Source organism: Cuculus canorus, chromosome 2, assembly GCF_017976375.1.
Source record: "Cuculus canorus isolate bCucCan1 chromosome 2, bCucCan1.pri, whole genome shotgun sequence".
Classification (NCBI taxonomy): Eukaryota; Metazoa; Chordata; class Aves; order Cuculiformes; family Cuculidae; genus Cuculus; species Cuculus canorus.
In genome coordinates, this window is record NC_071402.1 from 46,613,220 (window position 1) to 46,635,697 (window position 22,478).

Genomic DNA, 22,478 nt, shown 5'->3' on the forward strand with positions numbered 1-22,478 from the left:
CAGCATTCTGTAGCAGAGAACTGTATAGGTAAAATAATTTATTTTGGTTTGTTTTAAATTCTTTACTCAATAAAATGATCTTCTGTGGTTAACTCATATTTCAAAAAATTTACTTGGTTGCAAAAAGAAGTTCTGCATGGAGAGTATTTCATCACTGTCCCCCATGCAGAGCGAGCTTTTGGTTTTGCTAAATGAGTCACTGGACTTACCTGGGAAGGCAAGCCCAAACATTTCCAGGGCTCTTTCTTATCAGCAGTTCCATGGAAGGGTTTTATGTAACTTAATGCATTCTTTCAATACATACTGAGATTTTCACTGTTTCTTGTTAGTTCACAGTGTTTTCTGGGGTAAGCGGAACAATTATGCCAGTTTCAGATCACTTATAAGTGTGAGAATTGCTTGAATTCAGCAGCATTTAGCTGAATAGCTGTTAGCCTTGATTGACTTTCTGTTGACAGAAGGTGGTACCAGTCCTTTCTGCTGTCTATTTTTTCATCAAAATGGGCACAAACCTGAAGATTCTCTCTGTTCTTTTTATTTTATCCCTGTCTAGTTCAAACATGAGCATCTTCCAGGGGAAATATCTGAGAAATAATTCCAGGTTTGGTTTTTTTCAAACTTCCGTGTCATGGCAGGAAAAAATACATTGGGAAAAGATCATTGTATATATCCTTTTATCCAAGAAGTCCAGTTCTTTGTTGCCCTAAACACTGAGTTGAATGCCTACTCTAACAGACTGACATGACTACCGTGACTCTTTAAATACTCCAGTGTGCCTTTGAGTACTTAAGATCACTAAACTGATATTCATTTATTTGACTATCTTCTTGTATGGCTGCAATGCACTCATGAATCGAGAATCAATGTGAAGACATCTTATGGCTGGCTAATACCAGACCAATGCTTGTATGCACCGCTTTCTTTCTTATTTTCCAGCTTGATAAGAATGCTTGCATTATAATTCATCTCAGTGTAGTAATTATGTGTAATTGCATAATTACCCGTTACAGCTGTTTGACTTACTGGCATTTATACTAATTAAACTAATGTGATGCACAACCACAAGTTAATTTAAAACAAGAAAATCATAGAACGATTCCTCTTGAGGGTGTCTATACAGGCAGTGATACTGCAGTTAAATAGAAAGTGAAATGTTGATCCCACATCTTTTCTTGAACCTATTACATAGTTTACTGCTAGCAGGTGGCAAGATACAGTATTAAATAATAAACTGTAATAATCCTAAACAAAACAAAACAAAATGTAAGGCTCTGAAGTGAAAATAATATCTCTTGCTCAAGAAAACTTGCCACACTGTGTACTGCAAAGTAAAAGTTCTTTCAGGAAAATAATCATACATTTGTTTATTATAAATATTTCTTAGTGGTGGCCAAAGCTAAACTTAAATTTAGCTCAGTACCTGCTGGTACTTTCTATTTTCCTCTAGATTTAAATTCAGTATTTGATTCCTGTGATCAGTCAACTATTCCAATATGCAAATTACTTTAATGGATTGACTTTTTGCTTTTACAGCTAACACACAAATTAGGAATAAGATTCAGAATACGAACTTAAAGAAAACTGAAGGATTAACATAATAAATAGCAAACAGAATACTGTCTTTAAATCTATGTTTTTGGAGACATTCATAATCCTACAATTACTTTACTGAAAAACACATGCTACTTAATTTTGACTTAGAAAAGCCCAATTTATGTACTTATCTTCTCCATTTGAAATTTGATTTATACCTTTCACCAAAGGAAAATGTCAAAAGCCACTCTTGCTTCCGCAGATGAGCAAAATCTTCATTCTGTTGTCCCCTTCAGTCTTTGCATACTATTCAATTTTATGGCAATAAATAAAGTTTCTGGTTGCTGTGACGTATTTTACTTCTAACAGGGATAAGTAGAAAAGCATATCTTCTGTGTGCTCTGAAAATCTGAGAAACTTTCCTACAGTGAACAATTTTGGAAGTCTAAATCCTTCTTTAAGGAGGAAAAAGCTTTTCTGAGTTCTCACAGTCTCTTTCCCTCTGGAGTTGAGTCCAGTGTATGCTATCACTTCATACATCTAGGAAGCAGGTTGCCTGGGTAGAAGACACTTCTTTTGAGAAACCTGTGCAAGATCCACTTGACTTTCCCAGGGGAAAAATTCTATGACTTGCAGCAATATTGTCTGCTCTTTACATGCAGCAGTTCAAATAGTTCACTTAAAAAACCATACAGATGTCCTTGAGACTGAAGCCATTTATGCAATCTGAGAGTTCCTTTGAGAAGATGCCAGCCACAAGAAAGAGGATGTACCCACAATATTATTATTATTCCACCTTATTTCATCTTGATTTATGCTTCTTTATATTTTATGGCTTCTTTGCACAGAATTAACTGATAACCACAAGAGAGGGTCTAGTAATCTATCAAGGCACTGCTAATGTGCAGTACTTTTCTCCCAAGGTTTTATCCATTCTCCAAATTTTCTCTCACAGCTGCTCTTTCTGAGGCGTAATTTGAGGCATTCTGCTACCGTTGTACGCCTCAGATGACCAGAAAAAATAACACTTCTTTTGGTGACAGAAAATAAGAGTTCTAATAGGCCGATTTGATGTGCTGAGAAATTGTAAGATTAATATCAATGTCTTTTGACAGTTAACTGGCTAATGCTCTATCAACGAGAGTTTTACTAGCTACGTGCTGATAGTGTAGGTATTGATTTTTTTTTTCCAGTTTCTTTGAAATAGTCCCAATAGCATCACAATTTAGAAGCAAAAATAGGCAGCAGTCTTGACCTCTAAAAAAGATATCATCAGCAAATGAGAACAGCAAAATCATTCTACAATGTGTAGCAAAAGAAATCGAAGGAGCAAGAATAAAAGTCTTTCAATAAATTCAGATGAGTCAATATATTTTTTCATTTCCGTAAGAGCTGTTCTTTTTAGGTGATAAACAGAGAATGACTACCAATATATACATAAATTTGTTTCTACTAAAACCACTTTTCAATAAGTTAACCAGAAATGTGATTTTTATTTACCAGTAAGATAGGGGTTTGTTTTGCAGTAAGTATATAAGATTATTCTAGTTTAGTGAATGACAATGCCAAAAAATCTTTTAGAGAATAGTATTTTTCTCCTCAGATCCAGGTGTTAGATTGCCAAAATAATTAAATTGACTAGATTTGTCTATAAAATTCTAAAATTTGTGAAATGCTATTTAATAAACTATTACACGAGCCTGCATTTCAAATATGGATTTCAAATAACAACATCACAGGGGGGTTAAAAAATTGTACTATAGCCGGGACTCAGTGAGATGTTCATCACTGGGACCCTCTCCTTTAAAAGCAATATTTCTGCAGAAAAAGGGAAAAAAAAACCTGAAACCAAACTGGTGGTATGATGCATTAAATACTATAATTTCAAACACTTTGCTCAGTTCTTCAACTCAGGAAAGTAAGATGTGAGATCTTTCCATAGAAGGCTAGTAAAAGCCGTACACTAAAGAGAAAATACCTGTTTGTAAACTTAAAAAAAACCATTGACACAGTTCTGACTATGTTGCAACTTCTTGGATTTTGATTTGGCCTTTAGATATCAACCAGCTTTTGCTAGAGGCCAGCATATTGAACAAATAGCTGGAATGCTTTCAATATGCTTTTTAAATTAAATATGGGAGTCTCCAGATACAGAACCTAAATTGTTCTTCAGCTTCTTTGCACTGAAGAGGTGCTGCTCTGACAGACTGTGTTCACCTCAGTTTATGGTACACATGGACCATCACAAATATTTGAACTCCTATTATACTGGCTATTAAAATGGAGAATCGTATTAATCATTGCTGGCACTGTGGTCTGCTTGGACATATTAAAAGGTACTCAGGGCCTAGTCATGGAATTGCTGGGACATCTAATCACAACAGAAGTACCTTACAGTTAATAATTCTATAGATCCACTCTGGACTGCACTGCACTGTGTTTTCTCATAGCTGACAGATGGATATGTGAATCAACTTACAAAGTCTATCTTAAAAACTCCTCAAGAACATGATTTTGTCTGCTTCTATACTGGGAAGTTCTCTCTAACTAGAGATTAAAAGTCCTCCTGTTGTGCAGATGACCTCTTTATCTTGATGCTAAGGAGACAGCTCAGAAAGATGACAAAGGGAATCAGAGGAGAAAAATGCTTTAAACCTTGAAACTGCTTGAAGATTAAAAGAAGTAGAAGCATACAAAAGATAAGAGCATTTCTCTGGTCAAAGGGTTTCCTTAGGGTTTCCTTTGCTGCAAAACTTTTCTTACTTTAGGATTTAAACACCACATGTAGCCCTAATGAATTTCTGTACTGATGTACATTTACTCACAATTTGTTTGAATATATGACTGTGATAAGCATGGAAGAACAGCTTCCATCAACTTTGAGAAATTAACTCATCTGAAACAGCCCAGTGCTTGCCTCACACCATGGATTCACCCCAGCTTGGTCACACAGAATGTAACTGATGCTTCCAAGGCAATGGCCAATTTCCAGTCCCACCACTAATTCAGATTATTTTATGCAATTACTGTATTAGAAAAAGATAAGCAAATTCAAGATGATTAAAGACATTGAAGAGCTGTCCCAGTGGAATATGTTTGTCCAAAATTATCACCCTCTCACTTTGTGGTCATTGCGAACAAGTTAGTACAGCCTAGAGAACAATTCATGTTCTCCTGAGAAAATACTGACACCTAACACCACGATATCACATCCAAACCTGAAGTAAGAACAACAAAATGTGTTATTTGCAAAGTTCTCATAGCAAGTTTTGCATAAAGAGTCTCCAGACCTGGCTGTTTCTTACCACTCCTCTTTTTACATTGATAAACAACCCTGATAAACAACCCCTTCTCGGGGAAACATCAGAGGCTTGGCAGGCTGTTATATTACTCCTGTGCTGCTCCAGAAGTGGAAACAGAGGTTGGATCAACTCTGTCAGAAACTCATAAAGGTAACAAGCAGTCAAATATGTTGAAATTGAACTTGCCAATGTCTCACACCAAGACAAAAATTTTAGCACCTTTAACAATATTTTATTGCTTAAATGCTATTGGCACAGCAGCTGCAAATCTAATGCAAACTTCTCCATAAGTATTCAGGACTGGATATTTAAAATCTGAGCTCACTAGAAATTTTGTGGGTTGTAGGAACAGCATTATCAAAGTGAGGCAAAACTTATACCAAGCTCTGCCACTTACTTGTAATAGTAATATATAGTTCATCCTATGATACAGTATGAAAGCGTTTTACACAGTTGGCTCATGATTTTGACTATGCAGTGCATTTTCCAGACCACTGGGCAGAGGACAGTACATTTCAAGTTATAGTGCTGCTTTACATGCAGTTAAGTTTAACAATACACACTGGAATTTAAAAAATAGCATTAAAACATCACTTTAGTCTCATTAAAGCCCTTACTAGCAATTAATTCCCATATAAACTAGGAATTTCCTTCTTGTCATTAAATTTCACATTACTGGTACCTTTTACATTTTTTCTTAAGTGATGTGGAACACGTAGTTTTAATAGGACTATAATTAGCCATTCTCACGTGGCTTGAATTTAGTCATACACATTGAGAATGAATATTTTCTACTGACGTGTAACATTCTGTAGTTTGACCAACACTGAACCTTTTTTGCTTGAGAAACAACTAACTAACCACTGGCTTTTTAAAATCAACTCACACTTTTTTCTTTTAGTGACAGATTTACTTCTCAAAGCACATTATGTGTATAATGCTTAAGCGCGAGAATAATTCTATTAAAGCCATTACCTAAATTAGCATGTGCTGAAGCGTTTTTGCGATGTCATTTTAATTAGGAGAGCCATACTAGAGGAGCTAGGTGACAGATGTAGCTTACCTCAATTCTAGTGTCTCGTGTCTTCCCCATGTCTGCACTAAGGACAGGGTTTTCAATTGGCCTAAGGTTGTTTAAAAACCCTGACATTACCTGGCTGTAATAGGTGTTAATGCTCATGCAGTGAGGTTACTTTCCTGGTTGGCATCATATCTATCAGACAGTCAGAGTATGTGAATGAACTTACTTTTCCTTTGTTCAGATGTGAAACTACTGAAATCTACAGTTTTCCTGGAAATTAAGTACTTTTAAGTGTTCCAGAGTAAATTTCTCTTGCATTTATCATGTTTAGGTTTTACCTGGACTTGAATACATAACATTCTGGTCTCTTTATAAATAGGAGGAGATAAGCCAATCTCACCTGTACTATGTACGATCCTGTTCAAACACAAAGACTTCTATGCTTCAATTTTCAATATATTGAAAATAGAATTCAGTAGTAGCACATGAAAATTAATATATCATTTTAGTCTGTAGAAGAAATTCACTTAAAGAATATGGAAAACATGAGTTTTCACTATTTTTCTACACAATTTTATGTCAATGGGAATCAAAAAAAATAACGTTTTTCATATTTGCTGATGTGCTGCTACCGTGTGCTTTTCGTGAGGGTCCATAGTAGGTATCGATATTTTGTGGATACACTTTTCTGTGGGGACCTACTCCCAAAGTTTGAATATATTACCAAACACTCTTCCCTTCCTGAAAATGTCTTCAAGCTCCAAATGTCATGTGTGCCTTTTGGCAAGCACTTCTTTTGTTATGCCCAACAACTGTAACAGGCTTATTTGTGGATTAGCTGTGTCTCAGCTGTAAAATTAATTCAGGAGCACAGCCTGCTGTTCCAAATGAAATTGCAACAGAAGGAAATGTTGTTTCCATGAGTTTGTCTTTTAAAGGTTTGTATAATTGGTTAATGCTGTTTTGTCTTTTTGTTTTTTGGAGACAATTAATCAATACTTTGTCATGTGTAACTTTTATTTTCTATTTTCAGTACATTGCGGTATACAAACAGCAAAGTCAGATGATCGTGTCCTCTAGTGCTCAAGGAACCAGAGAGCCTTAATTAACTGATCTTATTATGGTAGCAGTTTTAGTAATTAATTTTGAGCTACAGACCCATGAACCAAAGCCTTCAGTTTTCAGCTTTCTGGATTTTTAAAAATTTAAATCAGTTTTTGCAGAATAAATGTATATTTTCACTCTTTTCCCACTCAGTTAAATAGAAAACAAATGGCTTAATGCCTAAAGCACTGCCTGTGCATGCAGGTGCTGCAGGCTTGGTTCCTTGGTCAGCCTTTCCACCTGATTGTAAGGAGACCCAACAAGATGTGGGGAGACAGCTGAGACTTCCTTTATGGATGGCTTCTTAATGCAACAGAGCTGGCTTTTTGGACACACCAAGTCTGCCCCTAGTTTCTCAGATGTCACTCTTTTTTTTAGCTGGAAAAGAATAGTTTTCTGCCAAAAGCAATGAGGGGGCTTTCAGCTACAGCTTACTGTTTAACTACCCTGAGCCAATGCCAGTGCAAAATCCAAGAGAAGAGTTTAAAGCACGTTCAGCTTACAGAGTTGAACAATTTGGTGGACATCACCAGACTGATGCAAGGTGTTGTAGCTGCTGTGATGATGGCCTGTTCTGTCTGGAAGGTGATGCTGTGAGTTAGCCTGTGTGCATGCAGGGTTTTGCCTTCAGCCGAGTGAGATCAGGCTGCTCGGCTACACAACACAACATGTACAGCAAGTACTTTCCTCCAGCTGAAGCAGCAGAAAACTACGCTTTTAAAATAAACAGGACTGATTTTTGTCTCTGTTGTCAGAGACAACGTAGTTTTCAGTAAGAGGAAGAGCAGCTGAAGTCTTTAGATGGCTGAAGATTACCACTGGATAAACTGCTTCCTTCCTTTACCCTCTGCTAATAGTCAAATGAGTTTCTTATGCTAGTTTCTAGGAAAACAGAAGACAAGTGCTTTGAAAAGGAAAATAGCTACACTGTGAAGGCTTTTCCTTTCTCTTCATTACGATAGGGATCGTTTTTACATGCACAGAAAACAAATGTATGATACTTAGTTTTAGAAGTACTTCCCCAGCTATTAAGTAAGTTTTCCTTTGCCCAGATAACAACTGTTATATTTTTTCCTACAATTTTTCCTCCATTCATCATACAACTGTTACCAGGAAAAAGGCCTTGTACCAGCACACTCCAAGTGAACCTCACCATCTAAACAGTAATATTAGCTCCTCCTGCTGTTCTATGAAAAGGGGAAAAAACGGCATAGCTATTTTATGTCTTCTTTCACTGACATGGTACAAATAGTCACTTGAAATCGAGCAGATGAACTTCTAGATTGCCTTCCAGAACTAGCTCACATAAAGTACAGAATTGTAGAAGGAAAAGCGGGAGAGAGGATATATAGACTGTCTAACATGTGTGTAGGGGAGCATATCCACCTGCTGGAGTACAGAGAAGACTCAAAGCTCCTTGTATGAAGAGTAAGTTGAAGGAGAACACAAGGGAGTGGAGGAAGAGGGAGATAAGGAACTTCCAGAAGGATGCAAAGGGGTGGAACGGGCTGCAGTGTTTAGTTTCTTATAAAAGCAAAAAAAAAAGTGCACAGCTGTTCAGATGATAATTTAACAGTAGATAGCCACTTAATAAAGAAAATCTTAGTGGTGAAGCCAAAGTATGAGCTAAAATTTCTCCCTGCCGTTAGCATTTTCCTCTTAGATGACATTTTTTTCAGCCTCCTCGTGTTTAGCAAAGGTACGCTTAGCACTGTGAATCAAACAAACAAGTACATAATCCAATACTCAAGTGAGCCGCAATCCCTTGGGCTGCAGCAATCATATAATGATCATCAACAGCAGGGCTCAAAGCAATTTAATGACAGCATAGAGTACTTCAAAGTGAGTTATTAGAACCAGCCATCTTTTCATGTGCTTATTAATTACAAGTAACAACATCTTTTACTATTATACATGTACCCCAAGAGACTGACTTGGTCTCAGAAGCACAGGAAGACCAGAAGTCCTGAAGATTTCACACACAGACACTCATATACTTACTTTATGTAAAATTACTTTATGTAAAATTAACTAGTGAAAATTGTTTTGTATTCTGAAGTCGCCTTCAAGCCCTGGCCCAAGTCTTTAAAACACCTAGCTCAAGCAATCGTTGCTTTATCTGACTAGCATTGACAACACAGGAAATTTTTGCTTACGATAAAGGCCTGAATTTCTGTTCTTAGTTTGGGGATTCTGGTGACATGGCTATATCTTCCAGGACTGGGGAGAAATATCACTTCTTTCTACAGCTCTCAAACTGAGTGGCATTGGCCTAAACCCCAGAGTTATATCATATGTCCAGCAAAGTAACGTCATTGCCCACTGTGCTTATAACAAGGCTTAACTGCTTGTAGATGGAGAAATAGAGGAGCTAAATGGCTGAAAAATCTTTTTTTCTGCAAATATTGCATTACCCCAACACAGCTATGTTGGTATAGCTACAGCAAAAGCATCTCTGTAACATGGATGTAAAAATAGATCAAAGCAGAGAAATCTGATCTGAAGAATCTGGTGTATATACCAGAATTTCACTTATGCCCTTAGTTAGCTTTACCTATGTATCAGTGAAAGGAAAAAAATATTTTGTAGTATTCTGCAATTGCTAGATAAAGTTCTGAATCACATTAACAGAATTTCTCTTCCTGAAAAGAATAAAGCTTTTGTCTGTCAATCGGTGATGATTATTGCTTGAAATGATGATTGTCTTTTCAAATAGCTCCACACCAATGGATTTTGTAAATTCAATATGCAATATTTCTGAGATACTTCCTATAAATTACAAAGACTGAAGTGCCGTGGGTATAGTAATTTTGCTACCAAGACTAATTTGGCAAAGGGTGACAAATAAAAAATGTAAAACTCTGCAACAATTCTATCTTTCATTGGAATATTATGTAATTCATCTCTTTAATTCTTATTTACCTTCTGATAACTGCTGTTGGGACAATTTAATCCCAAGGAATTTTCAATAAGATTAGGAATGTTGTATCGAAGAGAAAATATGACTTAAGAAATAATAATTTAAGACAGTTAACTCTTCAGGTTTCAAACTGCATTAGCGTGAGTAATTCAGATTAGGACAATGGCTCCATATTGTCTCATTGAAAGGCTGGGAGAAAAAAATTTAACTGTATCCGAAAGACTTATCTTTCTTTGTAGCTCTTGCACTTAGACTTTCTGTTCCTTTGTCCCCTATACAAACAGCATGACAAACATTTTTATGTAATAGAATCTCATTTCTGAAACTCTTACAGTTACAACCCTTAAATATTTCAGCGATTCAACTAAGACAACTTCATGCAGAGCATAGGCCATTCCTGGCCAGCCTGTTTTCTGGCATACACAGTAAAAATCATAGTGAGAGTTTTAAGTTCAAGCTCTGCTTCCCTTCTAAGCCCCACAAAGGACTGTCCCATTTGTACGGAGTTAATTCCTTCCAGAAAGGCTGGATTCCATGTCAAGGGGGCGAAATTTGGCATACACTTTCCAGATGTGCAGCAGGTTCATATGTTACTGTCATGTTTGTTTAGGAAATGCAGCACCTACTTCATGTCCACCAGAGGAAATCCATGGAAATGAAGATAAGAGAAAGCCTCATACTCTATTTTCAATCACTAAAAACGTCTAGCACTGTGCTGGTAGTCTAGGAGGACTCTGTATCTGACAATATTTGGAAATAGAAATCCATTAAATGAAGAATTACTGTATGTATGAATAAGGCCTTTGCGTCTCTCTGGTTAGAGACAAACCTACTCATGATATCTACCAGTGAGCTACTGTCAACAGTAAATTTGCGCTGATTTCTGTTGTAAAAATTGCAATTAAAGTGCAAGTTTTGGGTTTCTATACACAATATGAACAGGCTAGAAGTTAATCTTCCCTTACTGCAGCAGTATTTGCCCTTTCCCCTCCTTTATCATGTATCAACCATATCCCGTCAATGATATAGTTTTCATAGAAAAGAAGATCTTGCACAAATTATGAACTGGATAGACGTGCAAAACTTTTAGTTTGCCACCTTCACCTCTATTACAAAAACTATACGTAACTTTAAGTGTAGAAATTGTTTTGCAGCAAACTAACTTCATGGATCTCCTAGTTAGCCATAAATTATCAGGTATCACACTCTGGGTTTGCAATGTTTAATAAAAATATGTGTGTGTATACATCTCTCTACCTAAATTGTCAATTGAAAAATAGCACTGAATTGCACTGATTCAGAGATTCCCTATAAGGTAGTATAAGCTTTATTACATTTATTAGGTATTCTTTTTAATTGCTTTGTTCATCAGTTGGTACAAATTGTGTTCACTTCTAGAACAATATGCAATATAATATCTTAGAAATAATTGCATAGGTGCAAATGTTTATGAGACTCTACCCATACTTTAATATTTCTGCCACTCTTTCCTGCTTCAGTAGTCCATGGATTACCAGGAGGAAGATTTAATCTCTCTAAAGATTTGCCAAGAACAAAATATGAACAGAGAAACAAGTTCTCAATTTGTCAATTTCTCACTATGCTTAGTGCAGATGACTTTTAGTGCATGTAACAATCTGGCTTGTGTCTAGATGAAATTGAATTTTACAAACATTTTTTACATTTATGATTTCTCTAAAAGTCTTTTTTTTCTATGCATTTTCTGTGAGCAGATGTTCTCTTCTTGATCCACAGCAGAGGGAGCCTTGACTGCCCTCAGCTGTTCTTCACTTTCCCACTGCCCCACTAAAGAGCTCCTAGGAACCCTGCTAGGGTTTCTTCGATCAAAACTGGTTGGACTTAAGGAGACCTCTTTCACTGACTAGTCGACCTGAAGTAACTGATTTCGATCATCATGGATTCGGGAATCACACATTTTCTTCTACTGAATGAGGATCAGGGGATAATTTCCAGCAAAAAGCCCTGAAGAAATGAGGCTGGTAATCTTCTCAGCAAATTCATCAACTACTTAGCTGCAAAGAGAGAATCCAGTCACATGCAGGAGCTTAAGGTGATATTTCAACAGGAGGAAAGCTTGTGGAATTTAATGACCGCAATAGTGGATAGATCCAGCTGGAAAATAACCATCTTATATCATTGAGACTTCAAAAGGAAAGGAATGAAGGTTGAAAGTAAAGGGAAAACGAAACAGAAAATAAAAATAAAGGGAAAAGACGATAACAGTGGGTTGAACCTTGTCCCTGCCCTCATATTCTTCAGTCTTGGTTTTGGGTACATGCTGATCTACTAACATGAGGTGCATATTTCAGGCCATCACACTCACACCAAAATAGCAGCAGGCAAAGGAAGAGGCTTAGGGATGAAAGAGCATAAAGTGGCAGTGAGAAGAGAATCCTCCTTCACTGAGTTAAAACTGGACAACCTCCAGGTTTCCCTACCACTGTTCCCCTGGTAGTTCCCAGTTTCCCTCCACCGGCAGAATGATGGCACCATACAACGACATTCAATTCCTCAGATATAAATAATTTGAAAAGATATTGAATCACCATTTCTGAAAAAAACTGTTAGAGCGTTGTTTCCTGTGACTATTCACTGAAGTAGCATAGTGGTCACCGAAGTTGCACAACACTGCTCATATACTTTCCTGAGATGGCAGATAGAATAAAATAATATTCAAACATGCTAGTATTCATGAAATCATTGAAATTTTATAAACTCACAGTGGCCGAGTATTTAATGAGACTGCACCGACAACTCAATGTAATGTATGACTTGCTTGTCCTATTAATAATTCATTTCCAACATTTTTGTAGATTTTTTTAAATGAGAACATTGGAACACCAAATTAGCTACAGATGCAATGGAGATTGCAGTAAGGTAAGCATTTAGCTTTAAATGGAAACTCAAAAGACAGGTAGGTAGCATTTACGGTAGAAAAAAGTATAATTTCAAAAAAATTATTTGGTGTGTTAGAATGACATCTAGTGACTAGTTCAGGTTCTAATGCTGAGTTATGATAAGAAATAAAAACCTACTTTAATATTCTAATTCTTTCTTTGCTGCCCCCTAATGAAAGACATAATATAATGAACGGCAAACCATATCCAGAAAAAATTTTCTTTCAGAAAACTTGAAAGAAAATCAAGTTAGATTAAGGTTAAAGGCAAGCAGTGCATTAATGTAAGGGGAAAAGGCAATAAAATGTTTCATTTCTGAGACTCTGGAAATTAAAAATTAGGACTGCATCACACTCTTCAATATGAATTTATTGTTCAGGAAATAATTGATAATTTTAGATCTAATATACCCAGGGAAAAAAACGTTAAAAGTCCCTTAAAATAGGTTCCTTTTCAGGAATGGAAATGCACCTACTTTGTGAAAACACAGTATGACAGAGGCTCAAAGCTTCTCTTGTGAATCATAATTAGCAGTTCTTTTCCATTCAACATAATCATGCTACTGACCGCCAGAGAAGGGTGCAACAGAGGAAGAATTCATGAGGTATTTTGTGCACATTTAACATTAACAGGGGAACATTTGTATTTGGTTAATCTTAACAAGATGCCAACATCTTTTTTCCATGTCTAATACTGGGGAAAGAGGTGCAAACACTTGAGCACAGAACACTGAGAGAGAAAAGGGAAGGGAGCGAGATAAAAAAAGTAATTTCTATCTCTAAAAGTAGAGAAAAAAAGTAATTTTTAATCCAATTGAAGACTCAAATTATTTTCATTAAGTATATCATCTCACATATATGTCTGAAAAACAGATTGAACTGTTTTGTTCTCACTGAAAGCTGTAATTACATTTATTACATTAAAGATTTTTTCTAGTCACGTTTCTTCCTCTGAATGCACACCAGACCAGCTTTCCTAAATAATTTCTTCCTTTATAGGATAGGACATCTGCACAGAGCCAAAAGATTATTTTCCTGAAGCTCAGCTTCATTTCAAAGCAAAAGTTGACTCTGTAATTGCAGTGTTTAAAAACAAACTAGCAGAATGTAGTGATTATGTAATCACATGTACATCTGCCTTAATCTGTAGAGAACAGGAATAATATTGGTAAGGTACAAATGTCAGTCAGGATTCTCCACAGAACATTGTTAAATATTCTAATGCTTATTAAAGCATGAGTAAATGAATATGTGAGGGAGGTGGCATTTTCTGACACCTGTTCATGAAGTACTGGTGCCGTAGAAAAATGTCTTGGAGATAAATTCGTAAGGCACAGGAAAATACACAGAAGTTACAAGATTATGAGGGTTGGTTTTGTATTCCCCAGACAGTTTCTCTTAATTTTAGGCAATGTTATGCTATCCCTCAAACTCTGAAGCATTCAGCTACACTGCTATACCAGATTATTTCTCTGCTGCTAAGACTGAAACGTAAGTGATCTGATGGGGTTATGAAGGTTTTAGATTTAATACTTTTCCCTGAAATTGGTAATCTCTCTGACATCTAGATTTTACCATTTCTCCAAAGCCTTTTTAATAATGTATCATTACTCTTGTTCTATGATAAATCTCACTTAATCTCTTGTTGTTTGTTTAACATATGGAGATGCAAGTCACTAACACTGGCACTGGTATTGGCATGTCTAGGGTGGCCTGGTGATCAAGACTACCATTGCTATCTTGTCTGCTTAGAACTTTCTCGTTAGATTTATGTAGGTGCATTTTGTGAAACCCAGCCATATAATTTACTTGGAGAAGCATGAATGAATATCATTTTGTCTCCAGATCCTAGGTACCTAACACTAGAAAGACTTGCAAGATTTGGGGTATCCTCAGGAAAACTTGCTTAGATATCTAGTGAACCTCATGATACAATGCAGGGACACTATGCATTTCTAGAACTAGGTTACAAGTGAGTGGAGACTTTAAATGGGGGTTTACACCCTGATACATCTGCCAGAACATTCTGATATTAAGTTCCTTTGGCAGATCTAGCCCTTATTAATTCCATGCCTCAAATTCCCATCTGCAGAGTACAGGGAGTTGTAAAATGCAGGAATATTAAGGATAAATATATTTAATATCATGATCCACTTGCGTATAGCAAGGTTGGAGAGTCAATATGTACTTCAGAAGTTATTCTGCATAGTCAGTGCACACAAAACTTTTTTTCTCCCTTATTAATTTCCTAAGTGACAGCAATGAACACTGCAATGTATTAGAGACAAAGAATTTACAAATGAATAGGCAGGAACAGAGAAAATGAGATGTGAACTGGAAGCCTGGAGGGAATGTTATTGGGATTGTCTGTATTTTAATGTTTGGTTTGATTCTCTTTGTGTGGGCATTGATTACAAGAGTACCAGTCAGAGAAAAGGTCGAAAAATGTCAGTGTCAGATACTATGGGTCTGATCTGATGGGTTTTCAGAGAAAAAATAATGTTGTATGCAAAGAGTGAGGGCAGAAACACCCTTAAATTTTCAGAAAAAGATATTCTGGGATAAGTTATTGTTCTGCAAACCTTAAGCTGAACTTTAATGGAGCAGCTATGAAAACTGTTTCCCAAGACATATTAAAACCTGATGATATGGATACTGACAGGGAATAAGGAGTTTTCTGAAAACTTTTTTTAATGCTCAATACGCATCACCAAACATTTTTTCCAGAGAAGCCTGGTTTGTCAACACAAATTCTAAAATGCATGTTCAGCTGGGTATTTGCATGCGCCGGACAGAACTTTAGGGGTGTCATTTGGGTAATAAAACACAAAGAAATGATGTAGAGTAAGACTATGAAAACACAGAAGTAAAATGAAACCAAGCTGAAACTGAGAATGCCATTTTGCTCATTTACCTACTATTTGCCAGATAGGCTGGCCCTTCAGCTCACCGCAGTGCTCAGCATTGCACTGATAACTAACTTAATATTGTATATTGTATCAAACTCCATTTTACAGTAAGAAATGTTTTAAATGAAAGTTAAATTTGGAAATATACATATATAATATAAATTATATATATATGATGTATAGATATGAAATTAGTATAATGTCTTTTGAGGAATTAATCTCTGGCCAAATCACCACCTACTGCAGTGAAAAAAATTGTCCCCTGTTCTTACTGTTTCTGGAATAATTCTATGAGGTATTCTGATTCCTTATCTAATACTTTTCTGAAGTACAAGCAAGAACACTTAAAGAAGCTCTCATAGACATGCAAACTTTACTTTCAAGACACTTGATGCTTCCAGATTTCTTAACATAAATGTTAAGAATGTAAGCCTCATCATGCTGGCTCATATTGGTAAACCATGTTTTTTACCCAATGTGAATCATGTAATCAGGTCATCAAAATGATAAGAGGGAGCACCTTTGGCACAAGCCACACTAGGGAATGAGCCAAGGCACCTTTGAATGCAAAGCTTTCTTTCAGTATGTTGACTGCCTATATCCCCCACTTAGGAGGGAGCAATGACTAAGTCTTTCCTGTCACAGGCAGGATTGTTCAGGGCTGTGGGCTGGCTGCATCTTGCTAGGTGAGAGCAGCAGACAGGCTGCAACTCTGCACTGAGCTGCAGTGCGAACTGGTAAGGTGCAGACATGGGGGGGGGGGGTGTTGAAAAATGTATAGACAGACCAGAGAACCTCTCTTTAATCTTGTGAAACCAGACAAGTGTTTAGCACCCAGAGAGAACTGACTCTATTTCAGTCATGATCCTTTCTTTAGGAAAGAATGATGCAATTAATACAAGTTTAAAACAAAAAGATTCTGACACCAGTTACTAGCACATACAGAAATAAAACTTGTATTAGAGAAGTCTCACAGGCTATTTTCCTTTATCATTCTAAATTTATTTGGTTTGGTTTTATGTCTGCCTATTCATTTTCCTCAGACAGACACAAATTACTGAGTTACTGAGATCTGCAGAGAATATAATTTATCCAGAAGGTTCATGTTAATAAATACTGAGCCGACAGAATAGTGCTGGCATAATGGGTGCGGCTCTGTTCTCTGCAGTGACCTGCTGAAATCACTAGACCCTGTGTGGGTGTATAAAGCTAAAATTAGGGGGTTTGACTGCTACAAAGAGCAAATGACTGAGTGGGTTTGTCTGAGTTACCTCCAGATAGTTCATGGTGAGTTTTTATTTCCTTTATCCAGAATCTGGGGTAAATATGATATCTTATCAGTTTTCTTTCTGGCCATACAGGTCAAACATTGTATTGTACATTTTGATCTTCTGGCATTGCTAGATTTTTTATTTTTTTTAATAAGCTGAAAGAAAATTGATGGCCTGAAATATTTTTATTCACTGGCCATGGAAAATGCTTACTGCAAGAACATTACACTAAAGTAGAATATTACTAATATCTTGGGGCTATCATATATAAAAAAAGACATTTACATATTTGCCATCTTTTTAGAAGAAGAACAAGACGAGCAGCATACCACTGCAGTACTGCAAAGCTATTCTGCTTGACAGGCAGGCAAGCTGCCTATCTGCAGTTGTCTTAAATGATGGCTTTCCATTTTCTTAGCTCAGGTGGGAGCCATTTGAAAACTTTCACATAAGTTAGCAGTAGCAAATCCTGTAATGGGCATCACATGCTAAGCTGTACAGGGTGCTCAGCACCTCAAATGATTTGAAGCAATTAATACCTGACTTTCTAGTTCCTATCTTAAGTAAAAATACCATAATTGAATCTCCTTAGAAAACACCTGTCTTTATTAAGTTTAGCCAGCACATGCAGATTTGTGAATTAATTATAGGTATACTCTAGTCAGATCCTATGTTGAGGTGCTTTGATCTTGCTCTTGTATTCAGCTCTGGAGCCATGCCTAAGCATGATTTTGGACAGGCTTTCAGTGACCATAACTCAGGGTTTTTCAGCGCATTTATACCCGGGTGTACAACAAATGTGCAAGAGGAAACTTAATTTCTTTCCTATTTTTTCTCCTTCAATCTGCCCAGGAATAATGCTGTGGCATGTCTCAACTGAAATACAGGTGGAGAATGTGTCACTCCCTGTGAATAGTATTCATCTCTTTTCATCTAATTTTCAAGTCAAGTATTTTATTGAAAAATAATGGGGTTCAAAGTGACTGGGTCATGAACATGTATTATTTCAATATAATAAATAAGAACAATCCTTGTGCAAGATTGCTGCATTTAGATGTAATCAGGACCAGTGATACAACTACTTCAACACAGTCATGGGAGCTGGCAGTTTCACTTAAATCTGATAATGGAATTAGCTTTCATATTGCCTTTGACTGGTGATGGGGACCAAATGAGGAAACTCCAGCCAGCAAGTATTAATTCTCTTACATGCTATGAATGCAATGGAGATAAAGCTAGATCCCTTTGCTTTGATAAGTGGGATGAACTGTTCTGAATGTGATGTTCCTGCATTCCCTGGCAAAGAGGAATGTACAATTACCGAAAAAAAGCAACACCTTCCACAGCTGTCTGTTTTTAATAGCTATGAAATTCTTATTTAAACTCAGCAATGCTATTGCTGGCATCTTATATCTACCTTGCCAAGTTAGACAGAATTAGAAGATGTTTCCCTGCAGAGCATAAACAGGAGCACAGCTGCTGCTCACTCTGCTACAATGGAAAGAGAATGAAGGGAAGATGCTTTCTTCTTTCATTTGAAATTGGGACTAATTCCACAGAAATTAATGGAGCTCCTCAGCACAGGATGGATGTGAAAGAAGAGCCTGGCCCAGAGGTTATAAATTAAGTGTAAGTGAAATTCAGAGAGAGAGTATTCTACTCGACTGGCTGAGAACAGAAATGAATCAAAATATTAATGAATACTGCAGACTAAGAAATAATTTCTGCTTCAGTGCCTCTTTCTGTCTCTCCTGCTAGTTTTGCACTGGCTGAGGTCATTGACAAAGCTAATCGATATGATCTCCTTCTTCATGCAAGCAGTTAAGAGAGGTCCTTCAGAAATAAGCTATAATATCCCTATATCTGGAAAGAAAGAATGTACTAAATATTTAAAATAAACTCTGAAATATGAATCTAACTCATTAAAAAGAAACCACAACATTCTAATTAAATGTGTGTGTCTTTTGGTTTTGGCAAATTCCTAAGATAATTTCAGGTGATGCTGTATCTGTATTGATGTGATGTCTGCCAGATGTTATATGCCACTAATAAACAGCACTCATCTCAGCCTGATGAGAACAGGGAAGCATGAAAGACAGTGAATCAGTGCTTCAATAATAGCCCCAGACACCCCCTTCCTCCTCAAGAAAAAACGCAACATGGTGAAAACGACTAGCTTGACGAGAACAGGAAAGTAGCTGAATGGAAAAATGGGACATTTGCAAAAAAACCCCCACTTTTTCTAGAAAGTGGACCTTTCTCGCCTGTCTCACTTGCCTACACTAAAATAAATGTTCTGTGCTGATTCAGTTGCCGGAGCAGTGTTGAGATGGTAAGAGAAGTCGTATAAACCTAGAAAGATGCAGAAAAATGCAGAAAAATACAGAAACCCAGAAAGCTTCCTGAGCTGTAATTTTTTTTTATTGAAGGCTTGTTCTGCAGGGCACTGCTGCTGTCTTCTGAAAGAAAAAAAAAAATGACGAATGTCTCATGTTCCAGTCAGATATCTGTACTTGAAGTTCACATACTTATTCTTATATTTGTTCACATAACAATTAACTTGTGCAATACTTGCACATCGTTGTGTCCACGGCCTAATTGCTCAGTGGTTTCAGACTGAAGTGGATGCAGTATTACGCAAGCAAAGTAACAGAATCTGGTTCCCTTTCCCAAGTCGCAGCGGAAAGAGACTTTGCTGCAGACATTAAATATATCCACTTCACTTGAGGCAGCGTTTTTATTACTTCTCTGTACTTCCTCTTGCTGATATACACTTGGAAATGAGAAAAGGGTAGGCATATATTTTTTTACCGAACATGAATTTATGCCTATTTCAGCAATTTTGAAAATACTCTCAACCAACCATATTAAACAGAACTTGATTTTCCTAATATCCCAGTTATGTAACCAATGCGGCACCTTTTATTATGTGCAATAACTTTGTAAAAATGTTTTGAAGTCCTAGCTGACAAGGTCCTTTATGAATAATGTTTAATCTTCTTAGCAGGCAGAATGATTTTTTTTCTTCTGCCTGAGCTTACAAAAAGGGTAACCAAATTAATCACATATGATTAAGAAATAATATTGTTCATCTCAGAGTCCTCATGGATAGTTAGAGAAAAATTATCTAATCCTTCTCATATCTGCTAGAAATGCTAGTGTTATCTTTTCACTACAGAGTGAATCTGGATAACTGGTTTAACTGAGTGAGAAGCGTGCTTATGACCTCAGTGATCCTCACAATTCACCCACCCTTTTGTTTGGGGCAATACTGGGGAGCCTGAACCTGAAGGATCACACTGGATTGTTTTGGAGGACTGTAGACTCCACACAAACTCTCCACCTTCAGAATAAGCAACACTCAAAACTAATAAACCTGGGGAACCCAGGTAGTCTACATTGAAGCTTTTCAGTGCCCAGTAGCCAAGTCACCAACAATGCACAAGAAACATCCCAGATTATCTTTCTAGACAAGAAACATATTAGTACATTTGTCACCATGCCTTAAAATCACAGGTTTTTCTTAATTACCAGAATTTTTCTGCTGCAACATTAATTGAATTTTCTACTTTTATATAATAATCAATGTTTGTGCTATTTATTGGTTTGGCCATCAAAGTTCATGTGCCAGTTTGCAGTCTTCTCTATTATATTCACTGGTTATATTTTCAGAAGTGCTGGGGTTTAGGTTAAGCACTCTCGTTAACTTTTATTAACTCCATTTAACAACAAGTCCACAAAAAATGTTGCAGATGCTTGAGCCAGTCCTTTGCTCCATCTCTAGTCCCAATGCCACACTTAAAATATTTTCCTTGAATTCACCTGACAATGAATGCACACAGAGCTTTTCACTATTCTTTCCATGTTTGATCGTACAGCTATCAACTTTTAAAAGCTCATCCTTGTCAAACCCAAGCATGTAGCAACTTTTCCAGAAAAGATGTTCTCCTTTTTCAGAGAAATATAACAAATGTGAAAAGTATAGGACTCCTTTGTAATACTGCTGATTTTGCATTTAAATAATTCACACACAACATGGAATAATAAAATCCAGAAACAAAGTAGCAGACAACAAAATTATCTGTATTTTTTTTTAATTTCTAATTTCTTTTGGGGGGAAGCAAAACCCAGTTATTTGAACAAAGGGCTTGTACATAAGCATTGAGAGCAATCTACTTGGCAAACAGATAGATAGCACTTTTTTAAAACCCCCAAAAATGAATAATGAACTTATGGTTGTCTAGTTTTGAAATATTTGCACAAGTTTTTAGTTCTGCTCTGACTTTTCTATGTATAAAATAGGAATAATAATCCTTTGTCTGTTTTCCAGGTGTTCCCAGTTCTGTTTTCTTCATGATTTGACTTTGCTGAAAAAAATTTGGGAGACTTTCCTCCCTCTGAATGACGCATAAAGAAGTTTTAAAAAAATTAAAAGACACATGAGAAAACACACTACAGAATTTTATGTTTTGTGTTTTTTTAAGGGAAAAGGGAAGTCTAGAATATTTGGGATTTGATTATTTTTTTCTTACATTTGAAGGCAGCAATAAGGTCCTTCCTATTAAACAAACAATGCTTCAAGACAAATTGTATTTTCTGCATTGCTTATGAAAATGACCATTGGAAAGAATTTTCTATTTCTGTTTGATAATAATGCAATAAATATGACAAGCCTGAGAAACCTGTCTTTCACCTCCTTAACACTATGAAGTACAAAAAACCCAGACTTGGGGGTAGATTTGGGACTAACCTAGTGAATTTAACCACTTGCTGATTTCACAGGATACACAGTATGTCCAGCTACTTACTTATCTTTACTAAAAACAAACAAACATTTCTGTGGACATATAAATATATTTTAATGCAGTGATATCTAAATGAAAAATAAATTGAAGGTTCCAAAATGCTCATAAAGATTGATGGCGTTGGGGTTAGCAACATGATTCTGATAAACGTTGATAAGAGATAATTTTTTGGTCAGCTTACAAAGCAACCTATAGCATCCCTTTGTAATTTCGTGACCATGAATTTAATGCTCTTTTGCAGTATCTGTGCAACATGAAATCGAAATGCAACAAAATATATGTGGCAAACAAAACATATTTTTAGAAATTGTACAGCAGTACTCTAATGGTAGGTGAGAAAAGCCATCTGAAAGCAACTGATGGTGATGATGGAATCAGAAGAAGATGCAGTGAAAGAACGTCCACTTTCAATAGATAGGATTTGCACTAGAATGAACTTCAGTCAGCATACAGCTATTCTCAGCTATTACATATACAATTTATATTGGCAAATTTTATTCTTCCTTCATCCTTGCCTTGGTCCTTCTGAAGAGTCTGATGTTTCCTGGTCAACTATTAGGAAAGTCTAAAAATGATAGATGTAAAAATCCTAAACTCTGAAGATGGGATTAGATAGCTAAAGTTCAAACAAGTTGCCTAAGCTTTACAGGGAGTAGAAAGACAAACAGACCAAAACATCTAAACATTTGCTGAACG